Source organism: Acomys minous (genome assembly GCF_964271855.1).
Source record: "Acomys minous genome assembly, chromosome: 12".
In the NCBI taxonomy this organism is placed as follows: Eukaryota; Metazoa; Chordata; class Mammalia; order Rodentia; family Muridae; genus Acomys; species Acomys minous.
The window spans coordinates 52,005,991-52,018,653 of record NC_140493.1 but is presented as its reverse complement, the minus strand read 5'-3'; the positions used below and the strand labels follow the sequence as shown (position 1 = coordinate 52,018,653).

The window sequence follows — 12,663 nt, the reverse complement described above, 5'->3', positions numbered from 1 at the left end:
CTTCAGCTTACCTGGGCTCCCTCACTGCTTTGTCTGGGACAACAGGCCAGCGGGTGGTGGCCAAGGCTTTTTCTCAGCCTCTGCTGTCCATCTCATAGTCCTTGGCTGTCCTCACGCTGGAGTGAGGGCTATCCGTGGAAAGAGTCCCTGACACTGACATGTGTATTCACGTTTCTGTTGCATCAAGAAGTGTAAGGGCTTGACAAAGAGTGCCTTGCACACACACCTCCCTCCCCCACACTTGTCTCTCTGTGTGCTCCAAACTTTCCAAACTGGTCCTAAGCAGCTGCCTCTAAACTCGGTGGGTTATTTCAGACCTCTCTGTAAAGGGACCAAAATATCTAGTGCAGTCCTTAACTGGACAGTTGTTCATGCTCTCCTGGGCTTCTTAAGGCCGCTCTGACTTTGGAACCTTAAGACTCTTATCTGCACAGCCGCCTGATTCCTCCTCCCGCCACCCTTCCCCTCCCCCGTCCCCTCCCCAGCATGGCCCTGACCTTTTCCGGAGCCAGATCCCTAGGGTCAGGGACCTCCATGAGCCCAGGCCCCGCCCTCTTGGCTCCCAGAGGCACTAAGGCCCTCTAGCCCCGCCCCAGCCCGTGTTCTTGACCCCGCCCACTCCCGGCTCCTCCCGGGTGCGGAGAGCTTTTAGCTGAGGGAATCCCAGAGCCCGGCTAGTGAGCCCCTGGGGAGGCCAGGGTCAGCTTTGTTCTTGGGCAGCCAGCAGCCTGGAGAGGGCTGTGGTTTCTCCCTGAGGACCTGCTTGGCCCGTTTCTGCTTTGCTCTCTTTCACACACTTGCCATTCTACTCTGTAAATTTCAGCCTTGCCCTCCAACTGCTGCCTTGAATGCTAGCTCTGTTTCTGTACCCATGGCCTAGGAGAAGACTCCCACAATTTGCCTGGAGATTCAGGGTGCTAGGTCTTTTTTCCGCCCAGTGGCAGGCAGAGTGTCTGTATGCTACAGGGGAATCCCAGAAGGGGACTGCCTGAGCCTGGCGTGTCTTCCCTGAACACTGCTCAGCTCCGTCCATCCGATCCTAGGACACAAGCCCAGGCCGGACCCCTGGCAGGTAAGGCCCAGTTTTCTCAGCTGCCTGTGTTGGGGGCCAGAGGCTCCAGTGATGGATGAGGGGACATGAGAACTAGGTACCGAACTCTTGGCATCCCTGGTCACCTTCTTGTTGAAGCCCTTTTGGGGGAGCCTTCAGTATGAAGAGGACAAACCTTGCTTCATCCTCAGAGGGAAATGAAATCCCTAGAATGTACCTGGGTAATTCTTCGGAGCTGTCCAAGAAGGCAGAGAGCACAGTGGCCGCAGTGACCATCACCGGAGCCCACTGGAGTTGTTTTGAGAGCTGTTGGGGCGTACTAGCCTTTGAGGGGTGGTGAAAGGGATTTTGGGAGAGTGGAGGTAGGAAAATCTGCCTCCCTTTGATGGGCAAGGGGCTTCGTCTTCGTGGTCTACATTTAGATCGCTTTCCTATTTGAGCACGCTGCCATCTATCCTCAGACCAGAAAGGTGCCTTAGTCTGTCTGCTTCTGTAAATCATGTTGTATAGCAGACCAGCGCTTCCTGTTCCAGGCAACGAAGCTTAACTTGGATTGGTTTGTGTGTGGACAGGCTCGGGATGACAGGCAGACATGCTTCTCTGGCATTGGGGATGTCCCCATTACTACAAACATCACTGCAACTATATCCCTCGTCATCTTTCAGCCCCTCTGCTGCTGTGTTGGCATGTTTTTGTCTACGTGGGTGAATTCTGGCTTCTCACCTGTCTCTCACTGACATGTGTCTGGGGAAGGCTAGATGATTCCCTTTGGATTAGTCTTAATTGCCCTAGGAAGTTCACCTGTAGGGTTCTGGTCAGTTAGAGACAGAAGCTGCACGGGGGGCTTAGTGATGTGCTATGTGTGGGCCCAGTTCTGCCTTACACTGTTTGCTTGTTCAGTTTCCTTACTCAGCTGCCCTCAGCTAAGGGCTGCACCCAGAGGGTTGCCAATTCTTCGTTTGTCAAGAGAAGGTGATGGGAGGGATCCACTCCTTAACAAGGGAAGTGGCCAGCCATTTGTTATCTTAGCTTGTTTCTGTCTCCTAAACCTGGGAGTTCTCCTTGGCACTGCTCCTGGGAGACCACAGAGAGTCATCGCCCTTATGTTGCTGGGAAAGAGGCTGAATGGGGTGAGGGGCTCCTTTCCGGGGACCCAGCAGGACTCTGGTTATGGACCCTTAGAAATGTTTGCAGGAGAAAGGAATGTGTACCTTGCTTTACTGGGGTTTGTTCAAAATTTCAACACATTCTCATATGTTCTTATACCTATAGATTGGTAGTGAGTGGCTCACCAGCCAATCCCCACACAGAAATTTCAACTCTTCCATGGCTGTTTTTATTATTCACTGATGTCAAATGTCTAGATTTCAGGCATAGATTGAGCCCCCAGGATCCTATTTCCTTGAACCCCTGCCAGCTGTTTATAGCTGCCAGAGAATTGATGACACTTCCGGGGTGAGCATGGGATCCCTGATCATCTGTGCCCTTGGAATGACCTGGAAGTGTGCCTGCCTTGGCCTGATGAACAACTCACCTCTCTCTATGTTTAAGTCAACTGTAAGAGGGTCACATATAAGGGGACATGCATTCAAGAAATGTCTCTAGGACAGAAACCTTGCTTTCATGAAGAGATTAATGATACCTAGAAAGGTCTTTTGGTATGGAGAGGAAAGTGTGGGTGACCTCCGTGCCCTAGGGCATCCCGAGGAATAAAAACTGACCTGCGCTTCTGTTCCTGATGGGTTGAATTAGGACTAGTGGGGGCAGTTTCCTTGAACTCTGGATGTCAGGTCAGTTTGAAAAGCCATGCAGTTAACTCTCCATGGGGTGGTGAGTCCCCACTCTGGGTAGTATTCTGATGAAGGCTAGACAGCCATTTCCAGAGGCATTTGAAAGCCTACTTTAAATATGATTGCCGGTGTCAGATGAGCTTTTAAGGGCTCTTGCTAGCTTGACATCTGGCCAGTTGGAAGCACATCCTTTCTAGTCCTGAATTTCCTCCTTCCTTTCTTCAGTGTGCCTAGGCTGATGGTTTTAAGGGAGGCTTACACTGGTGTGTGGTTGTTGGGGCATTAACTGTAAATGGCCTGTGTTCCTCTGCTTAGGAATTTATAAACAAATAACAGAAAGGGGAATGGGTTAGTTTACAATAGCAGAACAAATACATGGGGAGGAAAAGGCCACTTTCATGTCAAAAGAGGCCCTTCTCCCTATGCTGGGGAAGCATCTCAACACTTTATTGTTGCTCTCTAACAGAAGCAAAAGATGAGAATGCCTGTGTGGGTATTTTGGAGTAGGAAAGGGGCCTGAGGACTACTTAGCCCTTGGTCTCTACACAAAAATTGAACACATGCCAAGCTGCTTGACAGAACTAGCTACAAAATCTGGCAACACGAGGATAGCACATTTTGTCCATTTTACAGACCAGGAAATGGAGATCTAGTGGTGACCTGCTTGCTTGGCCTGTAAAGACAACGCTGGTCTCTAGAACAGGTCTCATGAGGTACCAGCACAGAGAGAGTGTATGTATGGGTGAGGGCAGGAAGAACACACAGAGGTATGTACTTATGTATGTGTGTTAGGGTCAGAATTATTAGCGCGTAAAGCAAGGTGGCCAGGATGAAATATCTTACTTTGCACCTGTCTGGGCCTAGCACAGGGCTTACTGAGTGAGTGACTGTGTGGATGACTGTATAATGAACACCTGAGTGACTCGATGTGCTGATATGACCACCTCTTAGCTTTATGACATAGTGAAATCAGTCCCTTACTCTCTGATCCTGACATATCAGGTTGTCTCTGAGGTCCCCTCGAATGGATGAAGCTCCCTGGCTAACTGCCCTTTTGTTAGTTGCCTTGAGCATCTTTGGGTGCAGAGATTTGGGCAAGAACGTGCCTCAGGTGCCTCAGATGGTTCCCAAGGAATAGGATTTCTGGGTAGGAGGTCATGGACAGAGTACTGATCTCAGGACACACTGGGATTGAGGATTCAGGACATGGTAAAAATTGGAGTACCCTCAGTATTCACAAAAGAAGGTTTTTGTTTTTGTTTTCTGTTTTTGTTTGTTTGTTTTTTGCAAATACCAGTGAATGTGTGAGAGAGTATGACAGTACCTGCCTGCCGTGACCCTGAAGACATACTGCCAGAAGCCATGCAGAGGCCTGCACCTCATCCCTAATTCCTTCCTCTCATCTTCATGCCTCTGCCATCACTTGTCCACTCCTATTCCCTGGGTCACCAATTCCATCTCACCATAGCTATGTTTTGGTACACAGGAGGGAGGGTATCTTTTAAAACTTCTCTTCTCTTTCTTTTGTTTTTAGTTTGGCTGGCGATAAAATAATGAAATTATTCTGAATTTACATCATTTTTTTGGTTGGAACCATCTCTAGAAAGAAGCTGTTTCTGGGACAGTATACTAGTGGATGCTGGGCAATTATAGCTGGCTCAGTCTGCCCAGGAGCCAAATTACAGGGGTGTAGCCTTCTGCCAGTGCCAGAAAGTCAAGGAAAAGCAAACATACCACAACACCAAATCAAATGAGATTTTATGTGGAAAAGAAAATGGGTCTAAAGCTTCCGTGAGGCCGGTGAGCATCGGTTCCCGTCCTCAGGCTCAGCAGCTCTGTTTCCCCGTGCTGTGCCTGCATCTGACAATACCGTGTTTACAGTCACCAGTCTGGCAAGAGAGCAGTTCTCCTGTTACAGGCCTCTACCACAGGGCAATACAGCCAAGTGAAATAAAGTAAAAACAGAAACACAAACATCACCAAGAGAGGCCAGGCAGACCCCAGAGGGTTCTGACAACAAATACCCATGCTGTAGGCGTGTCACATTAAGTGCTCTGATTGTCCACTGTGGTACACCAGGGCAGGGGCCTTACTGAGGCCTGGATCCACTGCACTGTTCATCTTTGCAGCATCAGAGGTGCCACCACCTCCTAAGGCAGCCTGTAGTGTGATCTTGGATTACCGGTCAGTTTCTGCCTTCATCCAAAGGGAAGCTCTCTTCCTGCCACTTCAGTCATTCTTCTGTATCTTAGATATGCTTTGAACAAATAGAATCCATTTCCCATGATCCACTTTTGAGCTCTGTATAAACAAAAGCTCACCCTTTCTGATCTCAGACGGAGCTCTAATTGTTTCTGGGCAGAGCCTAGGTGTGGTCAGCTGTGCTGTTGTCCTCTGCAGTCTGGTCTACTGAGACTTGGGGACATCTCATCTTTCCCCTACTAAGTGTGAGAACTGGGATTCAAACTCATGACTTAGCATAGTACCCTGACCCTTACCACTCCACATAAATCTGTATATTTCATACCAGCAAATAGAAGGTAAACCAGTGTAATTATATACCTTATCAATGCTAAGTGTATATAATTCACATAAGAAGGAAAATGTAGCTTCTGGGAATATTATTTTAGATGGCTACCTGGTAGAGTACTTTAAATCATAAAGATGATAACAGTATGTTGTGACGAAGTACAGCAGGCCCGGCAGCCCTTCTCAGTCTTCTCTCTTGAGAGGCAGTCTAATGAATGTCTCTTCACAACCGTATCCATGTACAAAAATACAGATCAATAAAAATCTAACATTTGAATAATTTAGGAGCAGCAGTTGACAGATGTGAAAAGGCACGTTTATATATCACGGCATCTGGCTCGGGGGGAGGTGTCCACATATCACTTTTGGGTTGTTTGCCTCAGTGTTTGCTGTGAGCTCATTGTGGTACAGTGCAGCCAGGACACCCCCCCCCCAACTTCGTCAGCCATGTAGAGTGAAAATTAGATGAGAGGACACCGGGGTGCTGGGGAAATGTCCCCAGGACCCATCTGGCTGTAACTCTAGGTGCTTCATGATCCAACACCCAGTCACCTGTTATAATCACCCTTTGGCATACATGTAAAAACAAGCAATGAACAATGAACTATATCCCTTGGTATCACCAGTGTCTGTACAATTCTGGATGCATGAGAGACTCAGCCAGTCACTCAGGTTGAAATCTACTCCTCATTCTTGGCTCATAATGGTGTTAGATCCATGAAATTGCAATTAAATTTAAATTGCGGTTACATAAGTCAATGAAATACTGAAATGGAGAAAGTGTGTGTACAGGCATGGGCCATGCCAAGAGAGATCCTGGAAAATAGGCTCAAGGAGGGTCCTAACTGCTTGCCAAGCACTCTGGCACTCTGGTCATATGGAGGCCTCCCTCTGAGCCTGGGGCCCTAATTATGGCCTAGGCTCTCTCAGTGGTCATGAGACTGGCCTATGTCTGGATTTAGCTCTTCTATTGGGTAGCTGTGCAGTATTCAGAGCCTTGCTTAGGATCTCTGGGCTGGAGCCTAGGTACCAGGAGTGGAAGGCCAGGTAAAAACCATCTGACCAGCAAAAAAAATATGACACCCTCATATTTTGGCAGGCTGGCTTTTGCCAAAGTGTCAGGCTTCCACCAGAAAGTAGCTAGAGAGTCACTTCTGTGACTGATGAGAGACCCTTCTTGGTTCCTTGCAGTGGCCATATTTGTGGCTCATTTCTATGGGGAAAGACTCACCTTGCAGGTGACTTTTCTTGATCCTTCAAGGGCAGGTTTGACCTCTGTGTGACCTACAGAGTTCATGTAGGAGCTGAGGCCATCTCTTTAGAGAAAAGAAGCATGCTTGGATAACTAGGCAAAAGGGGTGACTTATGCTAGCCCATGCTTTTTCTGCTCTCTGAGAAAAATATGGTCTGTCTGTCTGTCTGTCTGTCTGTCTGTAATAATAGCTTCATTTTATTATGCTACATATGCAGCTTAGACACTCAGCCTGTGGACTCATTGCTCTCTGGTGCACAGCCTCTCTGAGTACCCACTCGTATCCATCACTGTCCCAGACACTGAGGAAGACAGACCAGACACACAGCCTCTCATTCTAAAGGGTTTAGCAATGGGCATGGTCAATAGGTCACATCTTTTCTTGAGTCATGCTATATAGCCTAGAATGTCACTGGACTTTCACTCTTTCTTGCCTTAGTTTCCTGAATGCCTTTAAGTCCTACCAACAGGCCACCTTTGATACACTTATGCAGTGTTAAAAAAAAAAAAAGGCTGTGTGGGAGACTGAGGAGGATGGTGGCATACGCTTTACTTGGGGGAGTGTTTTGCTGACACCCAGGCTGGGTTTTGAAGTGTGAGTAGGAGTCGGCCTTGGGAGAGCCATACACAAAACGCTTAGTGTCATGAAGACAGGAAAAGAAAGCAGCGGTGTTGTCGGCTGAGAGTGAGGCTCATGAGCTGGGGTGGAGAGCCATGTGTCAGGAAGAGTAGGCTGGGGTCAGACAGAGAGAGGCCAGGTTAGGAGAGCCCAGAGAAGGTTTAAAGCGATTAAGAATCCCAGTGCCCTACATGAGGGCATTTGTACTTAAGGTGAGTAAACCATTCACAAATAGAGAGTGAAGGAAGCAGGAGATTTATAATCTGGTAAACAGAGACACAGCACGTCACCCTCTGAGACACCATGGGGGAAGTGGATCACACAGCCTTAGATGGGGCTCCCTAGCCCTACAACAGAGGTACCCTGAATGTAGGCAATGCTGATGGAGCAGGAGTGGGAGCAGGTCTCCCTACCTTCCTTCAGCTGCCTTGCCTACAGGTGGCTCCCATCTCAGAGCCCCACCTTGCTTTACGCTGCTGGAATGCGGAGCTGGACTTAGTGTTTGGAAAGATAGTGAGCTCCTGTCCTTTGGGACATTTAAGGGGAATGAGCAAGGATGGAGAAGGGAGTCAGGCACTGGCTGATGGAGGATGTTGGGGAAGCCTGTGACTTTGGATGAAGTTCTCTGAGCACAATTATACTGTGATGCTGAGAGTTCTAGTGTGGAACCAGACTGGAAAAGATCCTCCGCTTTCAGCAGCTCCCTTTTATCAAGTGCCTGCCCTCAGTTCTGTCTCTCTCCCTTCGGAGCCCCATCGCTGGCAATGCCAAGCAGTCAGCCTCTGTACAAGCAATTGCTCTTCCCTCCAAGTGACAGGTGTGTGCCCTTTTCAGACTTCAAGTGATTGCAGCTGGAAGAGAGGCTAGCTGCCCCTAACACTGCAATAAAGCTATGTAGGCAGAACTGAGCCAAAATCATTATGGCTCTTTGCAGACCTGTTGCTCGCTCAGCTCACTGCTCTCTTCGAGCGGAAGCCCTGCCGTGTGCCTTCTCATCCCCTCCCAAATAAAGGGGAGCCCTCTTGGGACAGCGTGGAGTCTAGAACACTATTTTTATGCACTTGCTTCAGCAGGGCAGACACTCTTAAAATACATTAAACAGAAATATCCCCTGTGTCCTCAAGCCCCTGTAATCCGAGCTGATCTATGAATGAACTGGGCAGAATTCCATGCTGAAAATGTGAAAGAAAGATGCGTGGTGTTCTGACAGCCCCCAGATGACTGGAGAGTCCACCCAGCAGTAAAGAGACCCTTGAATGTTTTCCTGCCGATTAAGGAAGTGGTTGGGAGGTGGGCAGCCACCTTAGCAGTGTTGGCTCCAGGGGGGATGTGCAGAGTGTGTGCCAGGATGGGTTTGAAAGTTGGCCTTTGGGAGGAGAGGTGAGTCTGGGTAATTCTCAGAACATATCTAAATTGAGATTCTGGTCAAAGGTGTGATGAGAGGAAGGTGGAAGGCAGGGAGGGAGCCAGAGGAAGCAGGGGTGCTGGAGGAGTGGAGGCAGAGCTTCAAAGAGGAGGGGGTACTGTCTGTGGGCCCCCTGAGGTACAGCAAGATTCTGCTTCATGCTGTTCAGAAGGAAAGGACACGGCTTGAATCGGCTTGCATCTGAAAAGGAGGGGAGGGGAAGTCATTGACTCATGAGACTCAAAAGCTGGACCTTGGGAAAAGCTGAGCCAGTGTGTGGTCAGGTCACAAACATTATTTTCCTCACCTCAATATGATTCCTCTCTGTGGTGACAGATGCCCAGTTGCATCTTCAAACCCAGCCACCACATTATTGGGAGCACACCCGCCTTCCTAGCAGAGAGAGAGGAGGTCTGTGCTTTTGTTCCTGGCATCAGATTCCAGTATCCAAAAGAAACAATAAAGTCCCAGGTGACCCAGGTTTTCCCCATGCCACTGCTAGCCAGGTGAAGCACTTTGACTGGAATAGAAGGACATTTCCTCAAAACAATAGATGGATTTTGATACCTGAAGGAGGAGGCAGAGGTGATCATGGGCCAACACTAGAAGGTTGCCAAGGCAAAGGGCCTTGGGACCCATACCAGAACTAAAACGCTGGCCTTTCAGTCTTAACTCCACTTAGAATCCAGGGTTTAGACTTAGTATGTTTCAGCTTAGGAACATGACTCAGAATTGACAGTGGGACACACTCTGGCTGTTGTGGGTATCAGTGTCTGTTCTGTCATAGAAGCTACTATGCATGTGGTGGACCGTAACTGAATTTATGGACAAACTGCTTTAATATGGTACAGCAGTTACACGTCTCACCACACTGATAAAAGCACCTATCAAAAACATCTTAAGAGGGAAAGGTTTATTTTGGCCCACAGTTTGGGAGGCTAGGCCAACATGGTAGGGGAGGCAGCAAGCGGCAGGAACCGCCACATTGTGTCTGTAGTCTGGAAACAGAGAGAGATGAATGCTGGTGCTTAACTTATTCCCTCTTTTATTCAGTCCAGGACCTCAGCCCCGGGAGTGGTGTCACCCACATTAGGCTCGGACTTCCTTATGCAGTTACACCTTTCTGGAGACACTCTCATAGGCTCATCTAGAGGTGTGTTTCTATGGTGACTGTAAATCTTATCACATTAACAAATCAAGACTAAGCACTACACAGGGATACCACTAATCTTGAGGGGGAAAATGGGGAAAGGATTGCTTGTCTTAACCCTTCAGAACCCTCAGGATGACCCTGGGGGCTATTGAAAGAGCATCCTGAAACAGCTGAAATATAGAGATATATGAGAATAAAGCCATTGTTTCCCTCATCCTGCTTTCTGGGATGTTGCTCAAACCTCCTTCCTATGCCTGGTATCCCCTACTTCATGACCGCCACAGCACTTGGAGTGCAAAGAAGGCTTGCTGCTAGCCAGTTTCAGCAGCATTAGTCTTGTACTCCATGAAGGGGTCTGTCTGTCCTCCCATCTCAGCCAATGCTAGGCCATTGTTCTAACTGGTTTGGTGGGATGGGATGATGGGTTCCTCCTTCAGTGTTCTGAATTATCTTCTCCCTCCATTATATGGTGAAATGTAGACCCCAGAATATTGGTGTCATTGTATTTGAAAATGAGGTCTTGGGGAGGTACTATACCATGAAGTTAGAATTCTCTTGAATGAATTAAAATAACCTTCTACGAGATCAGAGAGGCTCCTCATCCCTTCCTCCACATCAGACACAATGAAGAGACAGCTATGTATGAACCAGGCAGTGACCCTCAGCAGACATCATATCTATGGATTTCCGGATGCCAGTATTATAGACTTAAGTCTCTAAGGAAACCGGGCTGCTCTTAGTTTGTTACAGCAGCCTGGGTGAAATAAGGCATACACTGTAGTTCAGCTGTATTTTGCTAGCACGAAGACATATAATCTTATTTGAATTCTGTTCATTTACTGAAGCTGTGACTATTTGAATGAAAACAAATCAATTGATTTCAATGATTTTTCGCTGAATTGCCATTGCAATTTGTTTTGTGGCCGATGAGCTGGGCTGTGGAGACACAGAGTGACTGCAGGGACTCCACAGGGCCTCTCTGTTCGTCAAGGGAGTTAACACATGGGCACATGCCTACAACAGAACAATCACAACATACAGCGGATATTTCCTTCCTTCTACCCCTCAACCTGGATTCTACTTTCCTTTCTGTTGCACACTGTTGCCATAACTCTAAACAACTATAAAACAAAACAGAGTGATCTATCACCCAGATGTGACTCCTATTCACACTGTTTTGTTTAAAACATTTTTGTATATGTTGAATTTTTACTATGTATAAATATGAGGATGTGTATATATTATTTAATTTGGTTTATCAAGTATTTTATTACATTATTAAATATCTCTAAACAGAAGACAAATGAAGCAGGGGGTGACACTTTGCCACATAGTGAGCAAGGCTGCTACTGAATGAAGACACATGTTTAACTGATCCGAGCAACTGAGGGACTGGAGGTGTGTTCTGGACTGAGTGGCTCTTTCGTATTTGACTGCTCGTGGGTGCTTTGCTCTGCCCTGTGAGGTGCTTAAAGGGCTCACATTTTCTACTGTGTTGTTTGTTTTCCTTCCGTTCATTTGCTTCTCCGTTCTTCAGCTTCTGGCTTTGGGTTTTTTGTTTTTTGTTTTTGTTTTGCTTTGCTTTGTGTTTTTTTGGTCTTCTTATGGGTTATTTGAACAACTTTAATTATTCACTTTTGATTTCTCGGTGGAAGTTTTGAATGCACATTTGTCCAGGCTGTCCTTGAGTATACTTTTTAACCCAGGCACACATTTAGTTTACTGTCCTTCTGCCTCAGCCTCCCAGGAGCACATCTGGAATCACAGCTCTGTGCCAGCAGGCTGGCTCTGCAGATTTAGTGGTTGTTGTGAGTACTGCAATGGGCATGCGTAACCGACACCATGCTCGGTATGGGAACCCTTTGCTTAGGTTCCTCAACTCTGCTCTTTGAGCTACAGATCTCAATTTCAGGACTGCCTCTACACATGATGCTGAGCAGTGTATCATCTATTAGCATTTGCTTTACTTACCAAGTGGCTGAAAACCACAGAACTGTCCCCTTTTCCATGTTGCTGATGTCAGGAGTCTTCCTCAAGCCCCAGCCTCTTTTTCACACATTGTCCGTCCTGCTCAGGCAACTCACGCGTGCAGTTCTCTCAGGACTCATCGTCTGTGAGCAGCAAGGTCTCATGCTCCCGTTCGTACCGTTGTTCTTGTCCCTTCATTCCTGAGGGAGTGTTTTTTTTTTTCTGGATATTAAGTTGCTGGTCAATCTGTCTTCCCTTTAAGCAATTGAAAAATGTGTATTTTCCTTGACTTCATGACTTTATTTCCTTGGTTTTATGGGAGATGTACTTTTACTGGTTGCCTTTTCTTTACAGACAGCATTCTCCACCTCTTTAGGCGTCTTCAGGAAGTTTATTTGTCTTTAGTTTTCAGGAAATTATTAATAACAAAATGGAATCTGTAGCTTTTAGGGTGTCAACAACGTTGGGGGTTTCTCATTCACCCCCATTCTTCCTCTGCCCTTCATTGATTCTAGTCATCTGAGTACTAGGTGCTGTTATGTAGTGAAGATACTGTGTCTGCCCAGTCGACAGCTGCTTCTTCCATTTCCTTATCTGCAGTCTGCTACCTACTAAATGTTGGCTCAAATGGTTTTGCTTTAACTTTTTACTTTCCCTCTAGTTCTTTCCCTGTCCCTCCTTCCTTTGTTTCTTTCATATATTCTTTCGCCTTTGATTGTTTGATAATTTCACATGAGCATGTATAGTGTGTTTTGATTAAATGCATCTCCCTTTTTCTCCTTTGCAATTCTTCCCCTGGTCTCATCACTTTCCCTTCCTGGCACCATGGAGTACTCTCCTTAAAAACCCATGGAGCCCACTTACTGATGCCTGTATTGCATAGGTGTAGGGCCATC

The 12,663-nt window shown here is 47.2% G+C and overlaps 1 protein-coding gene across 1 annotated transcript in view; it reads left to right on the top strand.

Annotated features, from left to right (window-relative positions):
• The first annotated feature begins 647 nt into the window (after positions 1-647).
• COL22A1 (collagen type XXII alpha 1 chain) overlaps positions 648-12,663 on the top strand; it is a 246,003-nt gene continuing 233,987 nt past the window's right edge. Inside the window, exon 1 of the mRNA XM_084747922.1 lies at positions 648-1,072. The gene's annotated coding sequence lies outside the window, so the exon portion shown is untranslated. The remainder of the gene's footprint in view (positions 1,073-12,663) is intronic.